This window comes from Rhipicephalus sanguineus, chromosome 11 (genome assembly GCF_013339695.2).
Source record: "Rhipicephalus sanguineus isolate Rsan-2018 chromosome 11, BIME_Rsan_1.4, whole genome shotgun sequence".
NCBI lineage: Eukaryota > Metazoa > Arthropoda > Arachnida > Ixodida > Ixodidae > Rhipicephalus > Rhipicephalus sanguineus.
Window position 1 is genome coordinate 43,012,431 of NC_051186.1, and position 21,154 is coordinate 43,033,584.

The 21,154-nt window shown below is 46.9% G+C and overlaps 1 protein-coding gene across 2 annotated transcripts in view; it reads left to right on the forward strand.

The window, feature by feature from the left end:
* LOC119374688 (cysteine-rich motor neuron 1 protein) overlaps positions 1-21,154 on the forward strand; it is a 444,084-nt gene that overhangs the window by 21,374 nt on the left and 401,556 nt on the right. The window contains exon 1 of one of the 2 annotated variants that reach the window (XM_049420442.1): positions 20,019-20,022. The exons of the other annotated variant lie outside the window; for it this stretch is intronic. The gene's annotated coding sequence lies outside the window, so the exon portion shown is untranslated. Of the gene's footprint in view, positions 1-20,018; positions 20,023-21,154 lie in introns of those variants that run through there. 2 annotated transcript variants of the gene reach the window in all.

Below are 21,154 nucleotides of genomic sequence, written 5' to 3' on the forward strand. Positions count from 1 at the left end.
GGGCCTATAGTGCTTTTCGTTTCTTCTTTTTCGCGCCTATACAGGATCGCTCGAAATGTATGAGCCATGGTGCAGCCTCTGAAACACCAAATCAAAAAGGCCTTCTTCAAAGCTGTGGAGCTACAAAGAAGTGCAGTTACTGGATAGATACTTAACGAAGAAAAAAAAAAAGGAAGGACATGGTTTTCAGAGAACAATCAAGCAGTCTGAACACTACGTGATGTCTGAGATGCTGCGTCTACAAGGCCACAGTATCGTACAAGCAGACCGATGCCGTGGTGCGTGCGACAGAGCGAGCCCGAAGTGGAAGATGCTGTTAACTTTCGTCTATAAGCCGATTGGTTTTTCCTCTCTGTCTCCTCTTCATTAGAGTGCAGGGAGGCGTTTTACAGTCCGAGGCGGCTTAAATTCGAGAAAACCCGGCAACTGTCACTGGAGCATAGGTTAGCAATTAAAAGCTGTTGGTTAGCGCACACGTCGCAAGTTCGCGTTTCTTCTTTGTCGCGTGCGTCAAGGGTTGATAACCGGTTGCTGAGAAAACGCTAACAGTAACTGTTAGAAGACACGTTCTTCGAGGACACACCCTGACTAAGCGCGTACAACCCTTCACGCTCCCCTGAGAGTTCTTGCCTGCGTTGCTTGCTGCCGGCAAGACAGAGCTCGAAGGCGATTGACGTAATGGGCGCTGTTGTGTGGACGACATCGTCCGTTTCTTGACCGCTGCGGAGATAAATGAGACGAATTTAAACAGGCTTTTAAGCGAAGCTTTTACAACTCAGAGATTTCGGTTGCGGCGTCATACGCGAAAAACCATTGAAAAGCCGGGCGCCGGCGAGCGTACAGAAATGCGGCCCTCGAAGGTGCTCCGGCCATTTGTTTATCTGTATGCGCCGTTTTTCAATAATCGATGCTCTATCGATCGTGGGCTTGACGGCGATCAGCCGTTTTATGATACGGCAATCTCTCTTTTATCGAGGTCACTTGTCATTTCTTGTTGCCACATTTCATTGTTGCCTGATACGAACGCATGAGCGCCGTTGTCGCCTGTAGCAACTGAAGTGTTGCGCTGCTGAACACGTGAATGACAGTTCTGTTCCCGGCATGGAGGAAGGAAACAGTTGGGAGGGAGCATTGTGCAATGTGATAGAGAGAAAGAGGGAGAAGTAGTGCGTCAGACACGCAGACGCAATGTTTCGCTTGCCCCCGTTTTCCCGATAGGGCGAGCGCTCCTGAATTTTTATACCTATATATAGGTGATTCGATGCCTAAATCAATTACCAACACCCGATCACCACACAAAGATTTCAATCAAACACCTCACGACCCACCAAACGCCACTGTACCCGTCAACCGTGCCCTTTCGACGAGGGTTCGACTCCTGGCCACGGCCTCCGCACTTCGGTGGGGCCGAAATACACGAACACACCCACGTACAGTACTCACGTATTGAAATAAGACAATTTGGGGCTAAGTAACTCGCATACTTTCGTTGCCACCGTCTTCAGTTCGGGTCATATCGGCGTAATTTCGATTCTAGCGCGTATATCACAGCCAATGCTATCTGTAGAGACCACATTCGTCGCGACACGACGTGTTTATCTCGAGCCATTGCGCATACTAGTCGTTATACTAAAAACTTAGATGCCGCGTTTGAATCCGTGAATACTGTACCTAAATATAAATGCACGCTAATGACGTCATGGTGGTACAAGTTAATACGGAGCCTCCCACTATATTGTGATTTTGGAAAAAAGAAAAAAGAAACCATTCCTTTATTTTTCGTTCCCTCCGCGCCCCAGTACGCAGTTCCCTGAAGACAACAAATTCAAAGAAGTTCGCCAGCGCTGTGACGTAACAGGAATGAGCGAATCAAAGAACGTTATCGAATAGTGTGGCGATAAAACAGGTCACACGCTTTTTTATGAATTTGCCTAAGACGACCCGAAGGCTAATGCCATCATATATTTTTTTCTCAGTCGAACGTATTGATTCCCGACGGCCCCCGAAAGGTTTCTGCACCCAACGGGATTTCGCAATGCCTCCTGGGTCGGAGGCATTGCAAGCTTTCTGCACCTCGCCTGGTTTTGCACTGCCTGCGGGATACGCCCACCTTTGACCAAGCGACAATGTCGTGTCATGACGTCATAACTTGTCGTCACGTTACGGGCGGTCATACTGACGTCATGACGACGTCACAAATTCTGGCGACAAATGACATTCTGATGACGTCAAAAGGTGACGTCATCACATTACAATAGTTTTTGGCATCACTCGTGCTGACGCTGATGCCGCTCACGGACCCTTCTCGCGTTTGATGAGGCATCTAACGCTTTCGCCTTGGTATATATATCCGAGTGGGCAACCGTGTGTATTTCCTGCTGCACTGTTAGGCTGTCACTGATCTTTTTGTCAGTTCGAGTCATTCGAGCGGCAGGACAAAACAGCACTAAAAAGATCGTGACGCAAACCCAGTGCCACGAGTAACAGCTATATAAACAGACACGCGTCAGTATGAATAAGAGCGTGGCGCGTCATGAGTAAGTGGCGGAGTCAAAGAGCAGCGCACCACACGAATCCGGCAGTGGCGTGCTTTGCACATGTTGGCATCGCTTCGGTTGCACGTGCGAAGCAGCCGCGGTTCATCGTCCCTTTCTCTCAGCACTGGCACTGGCTCTTTATTTTTCCTCTTTTTTTTTCTTTCTTACGCTGGCTATTGCGCAATTAATTGAAAACGTAGCTGTCTTGGACGGATATGTTTGAAGCCACACCGAGCCGTCAGAGCGCGCCGCTGAAGACTGAATGAGCTTGTATAGAGTCGGTGTAAACCTTTCGGTCAGGTAATGTTCGCGATGTGTTGAAGATGCTGGTGTGAGTATGACAGCCAGATGTTACTCAGTCGAACTCAACAAAGAGGACCATACTTTCCCGTAAGAAGATCGCTTCGAGGGCAGCATATCTGTACGCACGCCGGCGCCAGGCTTCTTGCGAACTATGCCGCCGCCGCCGCCACAGAAACCTGTAACTCGTAGACGCTTCGCTTAAGTGTTTATGGTTCAAGCGCTTCTATTAGATGGTTGATGTCACTCGTCTATTCGACACAACTGTACTCCATTTCATACATCAGGCACAACGCTGTGGAAGCTATTCAAGAAGTTTGGTCAGTAAAACGTAAAACGGTCAGTAAAAAGTCCGCGCGTCTCGTGGTCGGTTTTCGTCGTCGTAAACTCTCGCATAGCCGAGGGCGAGACTCCGCGTGACGCGTCACGACGGCCTGTAAATTATACATAAAAAGCCAAAACAAGAAGACGCTAAGCGATCCAGCCGTACAATAACATCAATATAACGGCGTTTGTTTATTTGTAACGAACTAGACATCTTCATTTATTGCTCTGGCTAAAAACGAAAAGAAAAAAATATATTCTGGTGGTGAGAACATTCGACTATTTCTTAATGCGAACGCATCTACTGCGAGAAATCTCGCAAGCCTTGACAGCGTTTCACCTGATGTGTGCAACGGAGTATATGAATAAAAATATGCTGAGTGACACAGAGAAAGAGAGAGGGGGAATACCCCCCGGGCAAGAAAGCCCTGAAGATGATATCGGCACCCTATCAATCACTCTCCGCCAGTTGTTTACTTCGCGTCAGTTGCAGTTGTACTGTGGGACAAGATGAAGTCCCGATGCGTGACTATCGCTTTTCAGTCTTTCCACGTTCATCTTGAACACCTTTTTATTTTTTCGTTCAGGCTTTCGCAGGTGTGAAAGGGTCATTACCGAGAAGGCGGCGACGACAGACACGAGGAATGTCTCGCATCCGAAATGAAGGTGGGAAGAACCCCTTTGGGGCCCCGAGCACGATAGCGTGAGAAAAATTACGGGAACCCCCCCCCACAGCGATCTGTCGAGTCGTCGGTGTTCCTGTCGCGGAGTATAAATGTTCTGTGTGTGGAGGGGGCGCAGAAAGCTTTCTTTTTTGATTGTTTCTTCAAGAAGCCGATATGGCGATGCGCGCGATCCCGGAAAATGGCTGCGGCAGAGACTGCGCCCGAAACGTACGCATCTCGGCGACACCGCGGAGAGAGGAGGCGCGATTTATTGGCGGCGATTCATTCTCAGTCAGCAGCTGGAGCCTGCGAGTCGCGCCATTGATGACACTGCCACAGCGTGACGGTGTTGACACGAAATGAAAGTTGATTGTCTTGCCTCACACTTGTAAGCGCTGCAGGAGTCAATCACAAGCAGAAACAGAGAGAGATAGGGAGAGAGGGAGATGTGAAGGCAGTGTAGTTTCCCGGAGTGTAGAATAGCACGAAAACACAACAGCGTCTGTATTGTCTGCATAGCGTGTGTCCCCGTGGTTTTGCGCTATTATACAATGCATTCATGCCATCTAGCTCGGCTTTCGATCTTTACTACGGTAGTTTCGCGCAGACATATGGTATCGGTTACAATGTACTGCTGCAGAAGAGGGAGATATAATAATAAGGAAATAAACAAAGCAAAATTAATTAATTAATCTGCAACATAAGACACGTTTCCTGTTAGAACTGACACAGCCTCTCTATATTCAGAAAAAAAAAAACACACTGGATATCTTATGCATTCGCCTAGGAAGACCCGACGGGGAAACACATAGTCATCTCTTTCAGCTCAGTCACTTCATCGACCCTACCCCACCCCCTTCCGAAAGCTTTCTGTACAAAAGCTTTCTGTATACGTCTCCAGGATCAGGGGCATTGCAAGGTTTCTGCATCTCACCTGGTTTCGCACTGCCTCCGTGATTGGCCCGCCTTGGACGAAGAGACGATGTCATGTGACGTCTCGATGACGTCATAAATTTAAGCAATCTGTCGTCATATGCTGACGTCATAACGTGATGATATTTTGCGTCACTCACGTTTTCGCCGCCGTCGGTAAGTTTTCGCGTTGGTCTTTCGCGCCTGACAGCCGAGCACCGCAACCAATGCACCACCGCAGCGAGCGGGAAAAAAAAGCGTGTGCTCAGAAGAGGTTCATTCCATCGAACGACTATAGGAGCACTTGGGAACAGTGTCTATACAACAAGGACAGTGACATACACAAAAAAATGTCTTTCTTTGTCTATTCATCGGCTGTCGCGTTTCCTTCTTAGCCTGAATTAGGCTGCGTGAGGCAAATGCATACTATTATTATTGCACACTTTTTTTGGTTGGCGATGTTGCATAAGAGAACGCTCTCCTAATTGGGCTCCCCATAACATTATGCGTGGCCTCTTGCCGCCGTAAGAATGATGTTGAGAAAAATCCCAATTTCGCCGCAAGGGCGAAGCAATGAATGCGATAGCAACAAATCAGAATGTGACATTAAGAACGGTAAGCAGCTCGATACTTGCGGCGCGCTGCTCAAGCGCAAAGGACGCACGAAAAGAACGCACACCGGATGAGCGCGAACTAACAACGGTCACAGTTCGACACTTGCAGTGCGCTGCACAAACACAAGGACGGATGCTCGAAAAGAACCCACAGGTATACACAGGACGAGCGCGAACAAACAACTGTCCCAGTTGGTATACTTATTTGTGTTTGAACAGCACGCTGCAACCCAACGCACTTAGATATTATTAGAGTGCCACTCTAGATAAATTTTCTTTTTCTTGAAAACTGCAGCGCGTGGAGTGTCTCCTGCCGAGCTGTGGCGTTCGGCAAATTGTTTACCCGGCGTTCCACCTCGCGAGTGGGTCTCTTTTTGTGTGCGTGAAGCAAAATGTAGGAGCGGCGCTTTAAAGAGCGTCCTTCAGGCAATCCCGCGGGTGATATACCACACACTGAAGCACCTCCGAGCTCTGCGTACCGCCAGCGGTAAATGGTGTATATAAATAGCTTGTCGTTAGTATTATAAAGAAGAGATAGCTCGTGGTCAACAATAAAGAAAAGAAATAGCGCGTGGCCAAGTTGTCTAACTTGGCGTGCTGCGGAGTCAGCGGTCGCAGGTTCGATTCCTGGTGGCGCGCTTCAGAATTTTTTCTTCTGATTTATTCTTCTTTGTTGCTTTAGTTATATATACATACATATCCTGGACATCACGGCGACGGCAAAAACCAGCCGAGAGTGTCCATGTAATTCCTATCGCAATAAAAAAATAACAGTGTCTCTGGCGCATTCACCTAAAACGACATGAAGGCTAAAGCCGTCTTTTTTTCCTTCTCAGTCGATGTATCAGGGAGCCTACGTGAACGGCCGGTCATGTAGTCATAATGCGCACAAGCCAGTCGTTGTCGGTGATGTCAACGTTAAAGTCACCGACTAGCACGAAGGGGTTGTTGTTGTACTTCGTTTCATAATCGCTCACTGCTAAAGAGCGATCTACTTTACTACGTTGCCTCTGGAGAGATTTGGAACCAGGTACACTGTCATGACGACGTTGGATAGTTTTATTGCAGCGTGTTCTCCGTTGTGACAGGGCGTGCCCTCTCGTGTATTTTGTAGTGTTGCCTAGCCGGAGCCGATTTCGCGTGGATCCTCATGAGCCGTGCTGCGCATGCGCAAGGATCAGTGATGTTACACAGCTGGCTCACCACTCTCCGCGCTCTCTGCCACTGCGATCTCACGCGCTCTCCGCCCGCGCGCGACTCACCGCTGCTGGTCTGCACGTTCGGGAGGAGTGGCGTCGTAGCCATATGGTAGACACACTGGCGCCGGCGCGCGCGCAGCTATTCGCCCTCGCTGTGCAGTCGGCGTCTGACACTGCGCTGGAGCCGCGTGATAGCGCCTCTGACTGGCGTTTGCAGCTGGGTAAGGGTCCGACCACACGTACGCGTTGCAGCGCGTCAACGCGTGACTTTTTGACGCGGCGCCGCGCCCTCTCCCTATGGGGAGAGAGGGCGCGCGGCTACGCGACGCTGCGCGCCCTCCCGCTCCATAGGGAGAGGGCGCGGAGCCGCGTCAAAATGTCACGCGTTGACGCGCTGCAACGCGTACGTGTGGTCGGGCCTTTAACGCTATGGAGAAGGAGAGCGCAAATGCTGGTAAACAGCGCAGAAGAGGCGAGAAGCTTATCTCATCGAATCCCGAAATAGTTGCCTGGCAATTAGCGGTTCAGCGTGCGAAGAATGAACAGAAGAAGGGTAATAATCCTAGACAATCTGGAAAGCTAAGAATAATCAGCTGAACCTTAGCTAACGCAATGTATATCCTGGCATATATAGTCGAGCTAAACCACTGCAATTTTTTTTCTGCAGCGCCTTCTCGTGCTATTTTTTTTCACAGATGTTTTATTTTTTTAAATTCAGTTTCGAGTTTTGTTCGGTGTTCGGTGCACCCTCTCGTGTATTTTTTTTTTCAAAGATGTGTTCTTGCATCGATTTTTCGATGCGCACTCTCATGTATTTATTTTTTGCAGATTTTTTTTCAGTTTCGGTTACGTGTACCGTGACGGACGCGGATGGCGGACAAGGCTAGGTCTTAAGGTCACCACCTTCAAAAACGAATGTTTTTGAAAAAAAAATATGATTTTTTCGAATTCGACATTTTCAAGCCCCTTGTCTCTTCAAGAATATTTAGAAAAAGAATTATGTAGTTATCTTGAGCCGTTCGAAAGTTATGACCATTTTTCCAACACTTCTAAAACTCAATCGAAACCGAAACTGAAGGTTTCTGATTCCACAACACCTGCCATGTCGTCGTAAATGTTTTTTTCTTGATACATATCACATAATGCTAAGTGTCTAAGCAGATTCTAAAGCTTGTGGGACATGGTGTTTTCGATTTATTTGAAACTTTCCACTACACGGCTGTGGCACTCCATTTAAGTTGTGCGCGTTTTCGCTCGGCTGTCTGTGCTTTTTCGTACTCCACTTCGAGCTCTTGGACTTAGTTGTGGCCTTTCAAGGAGACTGTTATACTACTCTATGAAATATGGCAAAGTATAGGACAAACAAGAAGCATCAACGGAAGCTATGAAATCAATATACCAAGAGTGGACTCGCTGTGGCGCACATAGATGAGAGACAGCTGGAGAAGCAAAATGAGCTAGAAAAATACATGTGTTTCATCTCGCTCAAAAGGAGAATGCGCCGCTTCAGAGGAGGGCCCAAGCTATGATGCTGGAGAATTTCAGATATATTTAATGTTTCTTTATTGTATGTACATTCTACTGAAATCTTTAAAGCCATTTTTCTCAAAACATGATTTTTTCCATCCTACACTTACGCGAACAGTGATAACTTTCCTTGTGATAAACATGTTTGCATACAATTTTTCATGCTATTTTCTTATATGTTGAGTTGTGCATTCAAGCAGAATTATTGAAAATGAGCTGTAACTTTTTGTACTGTGGCCAATTGTGTGCAAAACAAACCTGTCAAATATAAACTTTTTCATTCTTTTTACGATAACGCGCCTTAGATTAGAGATGGGTTGATCGTGGAGGTTAGATGCACAGGGTAGTGTTCTCACTACGGAACTGCCAAATCGCGTTTCAATCGCACCAACCATTTTGTAGTTATGATTGTTGGCGCAACATGCATATTTTGGCAGATTTTGATTTTTATAAATTTTGTTTTTTACATTTTTAGAAGTTTCATCACTCTAAAGTTTAAATTTACCTAAGCCCTACAAGCCAAAACATAAATATAACTTTTGGAGTGCAACTGTAAAATTTTTTCCAAAGGTGGTGACCTACCTTAAGGTGCTTCGCCCCTAATACTCGATTTTGTCTTAGTGTGTAGCGTGGTTTTGCACTGCCTCCAGGATCGGAAGCACCTCACCTTGTTTTGCACTGCCTCCGCGATCAGCCCACCTTTGACCAAGCTACGATGCCATGTGATGACGGTGTAGGCTTATGCCACAGGAGCGAAGGAACGAGACGGCTGAACCAGAATCGACGCCGGAAGGGAACACGAGCCGTGGCTTCACGTGCCACTGCCAAGCGCCGTCTTTATTTCCTTCTCTTGAGGTCGCGCGCTTTCCGCTTTTGTTAGCCGCCCAAAGGAGGCTGCTACAACCAGCTACAACGGCATAATGTGGCATTACGTCACATGACGTTCCGCTAGCATCTGTGACACCATCACGTGATGATTTTTTGCGCCACACATCCCCGACGCCGCCTACGACGCGGGACGCCAACGGCTAAATTTCATATTAAGTGAGGCATTCGAGGCTTTCAGTTAACGATCTCGGGTACAATAGGCACCCGATTAGGGGAAACTGCCAGGATGAACTACAAGAAGACTTGACACTGGAACATGTACCACGCGTCCGCTAACTGAACTGACGCAGCTTGTATAGATCAACACACTATGTTGGGCTAGTTAGTGCGTAGCTACTTGAAAGACATGGCGCAAGGTTACGAATGAGAATAAGCAAAGACGGCACAGAAAGAACGCAGTTTGTGCATGTCTTCAATGCCTTTATATTCTGATTACTTCCGAACGGCGTTCCTTCTGTTCATGCTCGGAGTATAGGCCGGTGTCGCAGACGGAAAACTCGGCGGTATTCGCCACAAAAAGCGCGTATGTGCGAATAATAATAATAATAATAATAATAATAATAATAATAATAATAATAATAATAATAATAATAATAATAATAATAATAATAATAATAATAATATCTGGGGTTTAACGTCCCAAAACCACGGATGTGCGAAGCAGCTCCTAGCATAGTTTAGTTATGCATAGCATAGCATAGCATAGCATAGCATAGGAATGGAGGAACGGAAGTGAGGGTGAGGAGGAAGGAAGGGAGTAAAGGAGAGGGGAAATCACTGCATGCCTTGTGTAGTATAGCTTACCGAGGTGATCGGAAGGGGAAGTGAAGGTGAGGAGGTCTGATGTTAGGATGAGGTGGGGGAGGAAAAGGAGAAGGTGAAAGGGTAAACCATAGCGTAACAGTGATTCACAACTATCAATGGCACTATCGATATTATCGATAGTTCGGTCACCATCGAACTATCGATGGTAAAAAGCTGTCGATAGCGCTATCGATAATAAGTTTGACAGTACTACCAATAGTATCATATCAACCGAGCGAACTCATTGCAGCATAAGCTTGGTTCTCCAAGTGTGTGGAACAGGAGGAGCAGGCTGAAGAGCAAGAAAGTTGACATGCTTGCGCTCCTTCACTAGAATTCTTGGCTGACACATCACAATTAGGTTGAATTGTTTGGGTGTACAGGAAACGAGGTTTATCCCTGCAAACTTCTTAATTTCGTCACTTCATCTAACTCTCTGCCTTCCTCGACTGCGTTTCCCATCATTTGGTGACCATTGTGTTGCTCCTACTGTCCACCTGTTGTCTGTCCCACGCATTACGTGGCCAGCCCCGGTCCATTTCTTTCACTTGATGTCAACTACGATATCTGCTATACCCCTGTTTGTTCCCCGACCCATTCTGCCATCCTCAGATCTCTTAAGTTTACTCCTATCATTTTCTGTACCATTGCACGCTAAGTGGTCCTCTATTTTTTTTCTCTACTTTTTTTTGTTTTACTCCATGTTTGAGCCCCATATTGTTAGAACTGGCAGTGCGCAGTGATTGTACACTTTTCGTTTCAATGACAGCGGTAGATTTGCTCCCATTATGTGGGAGTGCCTGCCGAATGCATCATGGACTCGGAAGTGTCAGAGGAAGACTGCAGGTACACTACACAGTCACCTGGTATTAAGAGCGTGGATACAAGGCACCAGCGCCACCTCTCGCCAATTGACACGAATCCCTCCGCACTTTCCACAACACTGCATGAAACTGTCGAACTGCAAAGAGATGGAGCGTTATACGAGGCCACGGAACACGGCACACACACAGAAAAAAAAAACATGCATCGTTTGAACGGTTATACAGAGATAAGCCGAGTTGCTTGTATGATAGATCAGTATCTGAGCAACCCGTTTCGCGGATCAGTGCATGAAGAGACGGTAAAGAAAAAGAAATAGTAACCGTTTCGGGAGCCACCATCTGTTCTGCACATCGCAGCCACAACAACTGCGGTCAATCTTCCCTGGCTTCATCGAAGCGAATCGAACGGGGGATGAACGTCTATCATGGCCGCGACGGAGCTGAGAATCAAGATCGACAACATCGTTAATACCCTCTCAAGCACTTAAATAGACCAAAGAAGGCGGCGGTGTTTTGTTCGAGCGTACAAAAAAAAACAAGGAAAAAAAACAGCGAATCCTTGTGGCAGAAGCAGCTTGTGATGAGACCTTGGTTACCAGGACGCAGAGGTGCCACTTTGGGCGCTCCGCAAACTCTGGACTGGGAGTGGTCTTTATGCAGTGAGCAATGCGAGAACGTTTTGTGTGTGTGTGTGTGTGTGCTAAGAAGGTTTGTCAGGCGGGAGGAGGGGGGAGGCGTGGGGGAGGGAGGGGTTTGATTGGAAGCTACTTGTCTGCGCACTGCTGCACGTTTGCACACCACACCCTTTGGTCGTACCACGCCCAAACTATGACGCTTCCGCGGATCAGCGCCACTTACCCACTGGAACGCCGCAGCCGCGTCTTGGATGCGAGACGAAGAAACGATGAATAGAAAGCACACCTCATAACGAGGAGGACTACGAGATGAGACGTAGCTGGCCAGACGTTCACGCGAGCTGAGGGGAGGGGAGGGCAGCTGTGATATCTCGCCGTCTACTAGAAGAGAGATAAGAAAGAAAGAAAGAAAGAAAGAAAGAAAGAAAGAAAGAAAGAAAGAAAGAAAGAAAGAAAGAAAGAAAGAAAGAAAGAGAGAGAGAGAAAGAAAGAAAGAAAGAAAGAAAGAAAGAAAGAAAGAAAGAAAGAAAGAAAGAAAGAAAGAAAGAAAGAAAGAAAGAAAGAAAGAAAGAACAACAAACACTGGTCAATCTCGTCTACGAAGGCAGGCCTATGAACGGAGTAAAGTTCATCTTTATTTAGATAACAAGCAGCGTACCGTGCCGGCTTGATTCGACGCTTATTAGTAAACTAAGTGATAGTGCCGATACGTGCGTACGCACAACGCTGTGATTGCAACACTGCAGCCTAGTGGAAGACCCACGAAAGCTGGAACACCGAGTTTCCTTGTTCGATGCAGCTATACCCACGAGGTGGGGCCTTCGCGGACAAGAAATTGGCGCGTATTATGGGAAGGGTATCTCTAATCGCGCCGTGCCCCATAGCTACGAACAGAACAAGAAACCAAAACTAACGATCGATATCCTGTATCAAGCATGCACGCGTACACATCTTTATTTGGGCATCACTAATGTATGCGCCTAAGTGCATGTAATTTTTACCAGTACTCGACGACTCGCGTAAACGATTGAGCCTTGCAGAACTGGGGTCAATTGGGATATGGTCGTACGCGGCCGCGGCCGCAAGCTGATTGCCCGCGTTATTTCTTTCTTTCTGTGTAGTCGGGGAGACACGTGAAGTGGGTCGTTGCGGTTGGACGTGGACGCGAATTATGTAGAAAAGGTGCTACTTCTTCGATGGGGTACTACAGCAATAAAGTAAGAAGGGAAAGAGAAAGAAAAACACGTTTGTGTATCTTGTTTACAGGAGCAGGATATGCATGAAATGCTTTCTCATTGGGGAATGGCCTGTGCCCATGCATTACGGTACGCTGCCTATTAGTTCGTTTGGCTCCCACTCACGCGTATGGCGCCAAGATGCGAGTGGCATGCAGAAACTACCCTACTAACAGCCGGGGTTTCAACCCTATGGTTGCTTGATCCGAACGAAGGCCGCGGGATCGAATCCTGACCGCGGCGGCCGCATTTCGATGGAGGCGAAATGCTAGAGGCCCGTGTACTTAGATTGAGGTGCTCGTTAAAGACCCCCAGGTGGTCAAAATTTCCGGAGCCCACCATTACCGCATCTCTCATTATCATATCATTGTTTGGGCACGTAAAAAACCAAGAATTATTATTATTACTGTTTACTTGTTTGTTTGTGTGTATGCGCGCGCGCGCGCGCGTTGTGTGTGTGTGTGTGTGTGTGTGTGTGTGTGTGTGTGTGTGTGTGTGTGTGTGTGTGTGTGTGTGTGTGTGTGTGTGTGTGTGTGTGTGTGTGTGTGTGTGTGTGTGTGTTTTCCGTGGCGAACATGATGCCAAAGTCCCCCACAATGTGCCATGCCTCGCAATCATTTCTTTCACTCGGAAAATCCAGGAACCGATCTCACGGTATTAAACGTGTGCAGTTATGGGGGCCATTGAGGTGGTTATATATTATAGCAAAAGAGCAAGACACGCCGTTCCAGTCCAGAGAAGCAGGAAGATATAAGAGAAGACGACAGATTTGTAAAGCAAATAATAATAATAATAATAATAATAATAATAATAATAATAATAATAATAATAATAATAATAATAATAATAATAATAATAATAATAATAATAATAATAATAATAATTGTTGGGTGTTTAGCGCCCGAAACAACGATATGATTATGAGGGACGCCGTAGTGGACGGCTCCGGAGATTTTCGGCCATCTGGTGTTTTTAACGCGCACCTAAATCTAAGCATTTCGCCTCCATCAAAGTGCGGCCGGCACGGCCGGGATTCGCTCCCGCGGCTTTCGGGTCAGCAGACTGGCGCCGTAACCACTAGACCACCCTGGCGGGTTTAGCAAAGCTGATTGGGCCACAAATGAACTTTCCGTCTTGCAATAGGACATGACGGTGATCCAGTTTCTTTTTTTTTTTTTTTTGCACAATAATGGATTAACACGCAGGCAGCCCTAAATAAACCACGGCAGCCACAGCCTAACTACATGCACAGGAAATTAATCACTGTACGGTGATTTGTGGCGCCTGACAGCCCGCGTACAGTCCGCCAATGAAAGAAGCGATGCGTAGGCGGCGTCTCCACATGGTATGTACACCATCTGCGTAACCTAACTTGCGGGACGGAACGTTGCTACGGAATATCGCGATGTGGGCGTTCTTATGTCCACACCTCGGCTCCAGTACAATCAACGGAGGCGTCAGGGTGTATAAGCGTGTACCTCGCAATAACGAGAAATAGGATGGAGGCTACGCAGCTGTTTCAATTTTCAATTAGCTGAAGCGAGCTGGACCACATGGAACAAAAGGTAGTTAGGTTAGCTGTGTACACATATGGAGAAATAGAGCGGGTGGTAACGAGAGATTGAGGGCAGGGAGGTTAACGAGGTTAATTTTCCGGTTGGCTGTTCTCTTCACCGCAGATGGGGATAGGCGCAGAAATAGTGAGGGAGAGAAAAAGAAAGAAAAGAACACCTGTCCACGCACTATATACAGTTTTTCATTCAGTCCCCAAGATTGAAAAAAGAAAAAAAAAACATGGTTGATCCCTCCGTCATAGGAAAGGGAAACGTATGCTCGCAGAAGTAGTTGCATGTTGAAAGAAGTAGTTCAGAGTAGTTGAAACCACTATCTCCCGGGGACCGGGAGGTTGTGGGTTCGACTCCCGTTTGCGGGACTTTTTTTCTTCTAGTTTTTTTTTCTTTGCAGTCTGATCGTGTGCATTTTGACGTATTTCCGCGACGGAAATACGTCATGAACGTCTTGGTGGATCCCGGCATAAAACACTTTCGTGTTAAAAAGAAAGAAAGACACTACAATAGAGCTTTTAGAGCTGTTCGGTTTGACGACGCGTCTGGAACCAGGATCCAAGAATTCCGGTTTCCGCAGTGTCACGGTTTCCAGTGTTGTTGACGCCCGTACAATCGATTGAGAATAAAAAGAAAAGAAGAACATGGCTTTCGCCTTCGAGTCATCTTAGGCACCTGGACTTCTTGATCGACTGCCGACGTTCTTCCTCAATCAGAAAAAGAACTATTGAAATTATAATGCGGCAACTAGGTCTGCCAGTTACGTCGACTGTACTGTTGTCATTTGGGTCTTCGTCTGAGCGCAATTCCCCCTGGGAACACGCTTTCGTGTTTCGGAAGTGTTGTTATTGAAAGTATTTCAAAACGGAAATCATTCGTAATGAGGCTGATAATTCAGAACTGCTGATAATTCACATCTGCGGGGAAGCGTACCACAGTTAATCGCTGCAATAAAAGTCACAAGGTCGCTAACGCATTCACCTAAGACGACTCGAGGGCGAATGCCGTCTCCTTTTTCTGGGACACTCGGACGGAAATACATGCAGTGCTGTAGAGAACTTCATATGCGAGTCAAATCGATTTATTCGACGCATCCAGCGCTAATAATCTTTAAATCATGTCCTCCTGGCATAATGCTTTCTTGGTCCTTTCGGAGGTTACGCAACTTGGTCTAAGCTGAAACTGGAATTCATTAAAAGTAACTCTTAATTCTAATTGATACTGAACCTTAATTAGCTCTTTGAAATTTAAGACCCATATGATCCTCCCGACTCTTGGCCAATGCCCCTTAGTGGATAGGTGTCAATCATGCCAGGAGCATCACCATCGTCATCTAAGGGAAACGCATAAGGGACCGAGTGAGTTTCCTTGAACAGGCAGAAGTTCAGGAGAAGGTGGTAGCTTGAAGAGATAAAAAATTCTGGAACACGGGGTGTCGCAGGAGCCAACGTTCCGACAAGCGGTCTTGTCTACTTCAAGGTTGCAAATGCCTACCTTGGTAGACAGTTGCAGCCTTGAGGAAGACAAGACTGATTGTCGAATCGTTGGCTCTGCCACACCCCGTGTTCCAGAGTGTTTCCTTCAACGGGTCATGCTGCTGGAGGCAGCGTTTCGACAAGTGAATACCCTGTTCAAGGATTTTCATCGCTTATTACACCATTTATACTAGCCACGACCAGAACAGTATAATGTCATGTTATAGCATCGTCATACTAGCTGTGGTCGTAATAATGTGTTATTGTACCGTGCATTATACCAGTGTCATACCGGCTGTGGCTCCCTACAGTATAAGTGAAATAACGGTATAAACGAAAAACAAATACAGGATAAAGTGGACGAGAAGACTACCGCCACCGCAGCTCAACTGGTAGAGCATCGGGCGCGTTATCCGAAGGTTACAGATTCGGTCCCAGCTGGCGGCAAGTTGTGCTTTCGTCCACTTTGTTTTCTTCAAATCTATATCACGATTACTGTAATGGACTTAGAACACCACAATTAACGTCCCTAATGCCTTCTTTGGCTTCATTATGTGCTGGTTTTCATTAAGGTTGTGTCACTACAGTATAGGCGCTCTTACGTAAGACACATGGGCACCGCCATCTTGGGCTGTAAAACGGATGTTATTTTCTTATTATTTTTGCATATCGCGACGGTCATGAAACGTCGAATGCAGCAACCCATCCGTTTTCAGGCGTTTGCGTCTACTGTAAACTGTTAGTTTAGTTGTTCAGTTACGAAAACGGAAAGGCTCAGTCCAACATGGCGGCACCAAAATCCATCGTAAGGTAGTCTATACACCGCACTGTTTTAGATAAGAAATATCTGAACTATAGTCGCTTACAACCTTAAGAATAATTGTTATCTCTTCCCATAGCCGTTGCTGTCCAACAGGAGAAAACTTGCACAGGTGTCACATCTAACTGCATCTTCTCATTTCCGTGACGTCAAGCACCTTTCGCGTATTTCAGGTGAGGAATTTCTCAATACAGAAATGTGTTCCGGTCATTGGCTTTCGGTCAATAAACTTGAACTTCCTGGCAAATTCAGCCAAGATTCTGACGTGGCTTCTCAGGGAAACGTATGTAATATTTTAACTAGGGCGATGGACATTTTATAATAAAGCGATAGCATTTACATTAGCAGCGAGAAAGTGCTTCTGGTAATAACTGAAAGCACTGACACGACTATCTTCCACATATGAATGGCAGGCCCGCAGCAGTTCTGGGGGCGTAGCTTACATTTACGCCTATAGGTGTAACCGACTATAGACCCGGAGCACGTCCGGAGGCAATTTCTCGACCGTAAGTGAACGCTGGTGGGACGGGATTTGTGGCTGCCCCCACGTGCAAGCATTATTCAATTTCTCCCGCGGTGCACGGAGCGTACATACGGGTAATCATAAACAACGCCCGCACAACTGATCATTACCCGTAGTAACGCTATTGCTGCGGTCACACGGTCATCGCACAAGCCAAGCTCAGGCGAGAGATAGCCCGTGTTGTAACATCGCTCTGATTCATTACACTGCATAAGAATTCGTAGCGACAGCGGGTGATAGAGGGAGAGGGGTAAGGGGAAGGGATGTTGTAATGTTCCACGCCTTGTTTCTTGGGCGGTACTTGCTTTCATTGCGCAAGAGAGCACGAAGGGAGGATCGGAGCAATTACAGAAAGCGTCCGTGTAACGTCAAGGGCTCGTCCTGCTACGCGCGTGCAGCGTAGTATAAGTGTAACACAGGCAAATCACGGCACGGATGGTAACGAGCTACACTATAGTTGGTTACAGCGTAAGAATAAATACAAGCACCGCCCCTGAACTGCGGCGCGCATGCATTCACCTGTGCAATCGAGTTATGCCAGGTTGTTTCAGTTCTAACCATGGGCACTTCTCCGCAGCTAATGTAAATACTACGCATGTTATGAATTAAAAGTTCGTCGTCCTTTCTCAAAGTACTACGTTTGGTTGAGCAGTGATGTCGGAATCTTCGCTGAAAATTTGCCAGGACATTGAAGTTTTCTATCGAAACCAGCGACACGAGCACGTGTCTGTATGGGAAAATCACGTGCCTGATATTCACGAGAGGTGATTGACGTCACGTAAATGAGCAAGTGTGGTTGGATAGGCATCTGTCAAAGTTCTCTCTGGGTGGGACAGTGACGACTGTGGGCGGAGCTCAATCTTATTTTTCGATTGCAACCAACTATAAGTGGGCAGTGGTTAGAGCCAGATGTGCTCGCAAGGCGAAGACGTTATGCATTATAGTGTGTGCAGGTACATCTTAAGCGATCATTTTTGCGAAAAGTGAATTTCATGTACATGCCGAGTCTCTAGCGTTGAGGCGAAATGTTGCTGACTGAAGTGCCCAGCGAATTTGTCGACATCCTCTGACCTAAAAAAAATCGCCCACGTTAACTAAAGGAGGTCGTGATACAGTCATCGAAGAATTTGCGGCTTTAAGCGAAAAGTAGAAGTGTCTATTGTGTCTATACACATATGAAAAAAGCTGTAAAATAATATTCAGTGCAAAACAGGCCCTAGAAGTCGCCGGCCATAAATCTCGCCCACCGCTGGCGACCGCCATTTTCCCATGGCGTGTGTGACGTCATGTCATGCATGAGCGGAGCCGTCGTCTTCTACCGAAGTTTTAGCCGTTGCAATCGTTCAGTTTCAATGCCCAAGCAGAACAAACCTGAAATAGCTCGCTTGCGAGCGCAGCTGAGCGGTGTAAGAAAATCGTTCGCCGCAATGCAGTCACTCGCACAGCAAGCAGCTTGTTACGTCACGACTCTCTAGTGAGCCAGTGGTGCCCGACTCTCAGGCAGCTAGCGTGTTTACAAACATATTCAAATATAACATAAGTGTTCGACCAAATGCGATAAAATTTCGCCAGCTTGTTGTGAACGCACAAGGATTAATCCACGTACACACATTATGATCGAAAAGTGGGTGTCATGGCCCCTTTAAGTGGCCCGCAACGCTAGCCTGTCTACATTCTTCCGAGCAACGGCTGCTGCGTAGACGACAACTGCACCAAGGCCAACGCGAGCTCTTATACCGACCTGTCTTCGGAGTGTATATACAAACTATCTATACCACGCGAAGATCCCCCGCTCTCTACACTTGCCGCTTGCTGCCAGCTTCCGTCTTGTTTCGCTAACGCAAATAGTAACAGCCCGCGCCCACGCCAAACCACGTGTTGCACTACTTAATTTGCTCACGCCTCTCACTGAGCACCTTCTTCGTCTCGCTGTCTTGGCCGTGAAAACTTGCGGTCGCGCTACGTTAATGTATTCGTAGGCTGTCGGCCTGTCATTACCTTGCCAAGTTTAGGCTCCTTTGTAATAATATATAATATCTTGGTTCATGATGGTGAAGCGCTGGAAAGAACGGACACTTTTGTCTCACTACTTTCTCTATAGCGCTTCACCATCATGGACGTATACCAAGTACCAACACGCCCATCTGGCAGCCATTCTAATATCTGAGGTTTTACGTGCCAAAACCACGATATAATTACGAGGCACGCCGTAGTGGAGGGCTCCGGAAATTTGAATAACGTGTTCTTCGCTAACGTCATGAACACCGCACAGCACAGTAGCTTTAGCTCTGGCAAACACGAATTTCTTTATTTAAGTTAACGTCAAACACCGAAATACTTCAAAAAGCAACCCCTCAGGCGATTTGCCGTGAACACCGCAGAATGACGCAGGCAGGGATACAGACGGGTCCACTGTTAAAGGGAACGCTTGCGCGCAGGGCGTGTTCGGGTTTCGCTCTCTTATTAAAGCATAGTGAGTTACCTTTGCGTACGACAAGTGATGGTTGTCAGTTCAGACTAGTGCCGTGCACAAACCGAATGTTCCCACATCCACTTGCAGTTAGGGGGCCAGCAATTCGAAAGCTACTCATTCGAGTGGTTCCCTTTAACGGTGGACTCTCCAATCGTCTGCACCGTTTTCGTACGGACATAACCTCGCGCAAAACTTCTGATTCCTTCGTCAGCACAGCATCGGCGACGTAGTCCGGAATATTTATTTCGGAAGCGGGCAATTCCTCGGCTGGTCATGTTGGTGTCGTCTTGCTTCGTTTCTGCCTATGGTGCGCAAATGCTACGTGAGGAAGAGGAGAGGAGGGGGTGTGCAACATTAGAGGTCCTCGGCCACCATTAGCGTAAAAAAGTTGCACGTCCTTGACCCAGCATTTCAAACAGTGACGGCAGGTCCGAGTGATGTCGTTTTTCTCTGGTCGATCCGGAGAAGGATTTCTAGCTCCGTGGGGACGAATCCGTATTTCACTGGTCGATCTGGAGCGGGTCGACGCGTTCCAGCGATCATTTCAGAGCACTGGAACGCGAAATTTTTAAACAGCGAAGCTGTTCAAGCTATCGTTAAGTAGTGCTCAGACGTAGGAAACTGTCATCATCATGAACCGGCACGCGCTGTCTTCGTTCTTTTTACATTGAAGTCTTTTAAGCTGTCGGCAACTTGTGCTCCGTCGTGCAAAACTCCTCAGGTGGGTATGCGCCACAGGAATTGGGCAAGCCCCACTACGGTTACACCAGGTGCGAGTGTCAAACTAAAACGAACACGTGAAGAAGAGAGAGAGAATATAGAGAGAAAGAAAGCGATAGAAAAAAGAGGAAGATAGAGACTAGAGAGAAATAAAGGAAATAAAGACATAAAAAAGATAATAAGACAGAAATACATAAGAGAGAAAGAGACAGAAACAGAGAAAGGAACACAAAGAGATAGAGAAAGAAATAAAAACAAAGAGGGAGTGGTAAATAAAGAGAGGACGAGAAAGAGAAAAGGAAGAAAGAGAAAAAATATAGAAAGAGCGAGAAAGAGAAATAAATGGAATGAGAAAGAAAGAAATAGAAAGAAACAGATACAAAAAGAGATGCAAGAAACAGAGAGAAAGAGAAAGAAAGAAAGATAAAGAGAAACAAGGAAGGAAGCCTAGCACCGCTCTTCCTTCAGTCTTGGCACCACTATACTGCGAAGCTGCCATCATTTTGCGCTAATCGTACCCTGTGAAACTTGGTGGAGCTCCTTCCAGTTCGTTTTCTTTCACACAAACACACACACTCTCTCTCTCTCTCCAACTTTAAGCTTATACAGTAACGGACACCTTCCATCACTCTTGCAGGCGTTTCTGAGCAGATGCTGCCGAGTCGGCTTTCGCGAGAAACTAACCGTTGATTTATTGTACTACATGTTTACGATATCCACTCCCCCCCCCCCCCCCACACACACACACACCACCTCCCTTTGCATTCGATTAGAATTGGACCGGAACAAAGCTGTCACCTGGCAAATCCTGCGCGACACACGTCAGGCCGAGAAAGCCATCCGTTTCTCTTGATGCGCGAAGACCGAGCCCCAGAGAAACAGCCCAGGTCGCGACGGGCCTCACGGAGGCAACAACGTAAATGCAAGTACACGCTATAAATAACAAGCAACAACGGGAAACGTACGAATAAAAATGCAGGTCACAACCGACGCTAACCCTTCCGTTCTGCTCCATATGCGAACAGTAAACGATGGTAACAACAACCGCCGGCGCGGTTCCTTCGCGATTTTCCAATTCAGACAGGCGCTGGCGACGCCAGGATTCTGTCTCTAC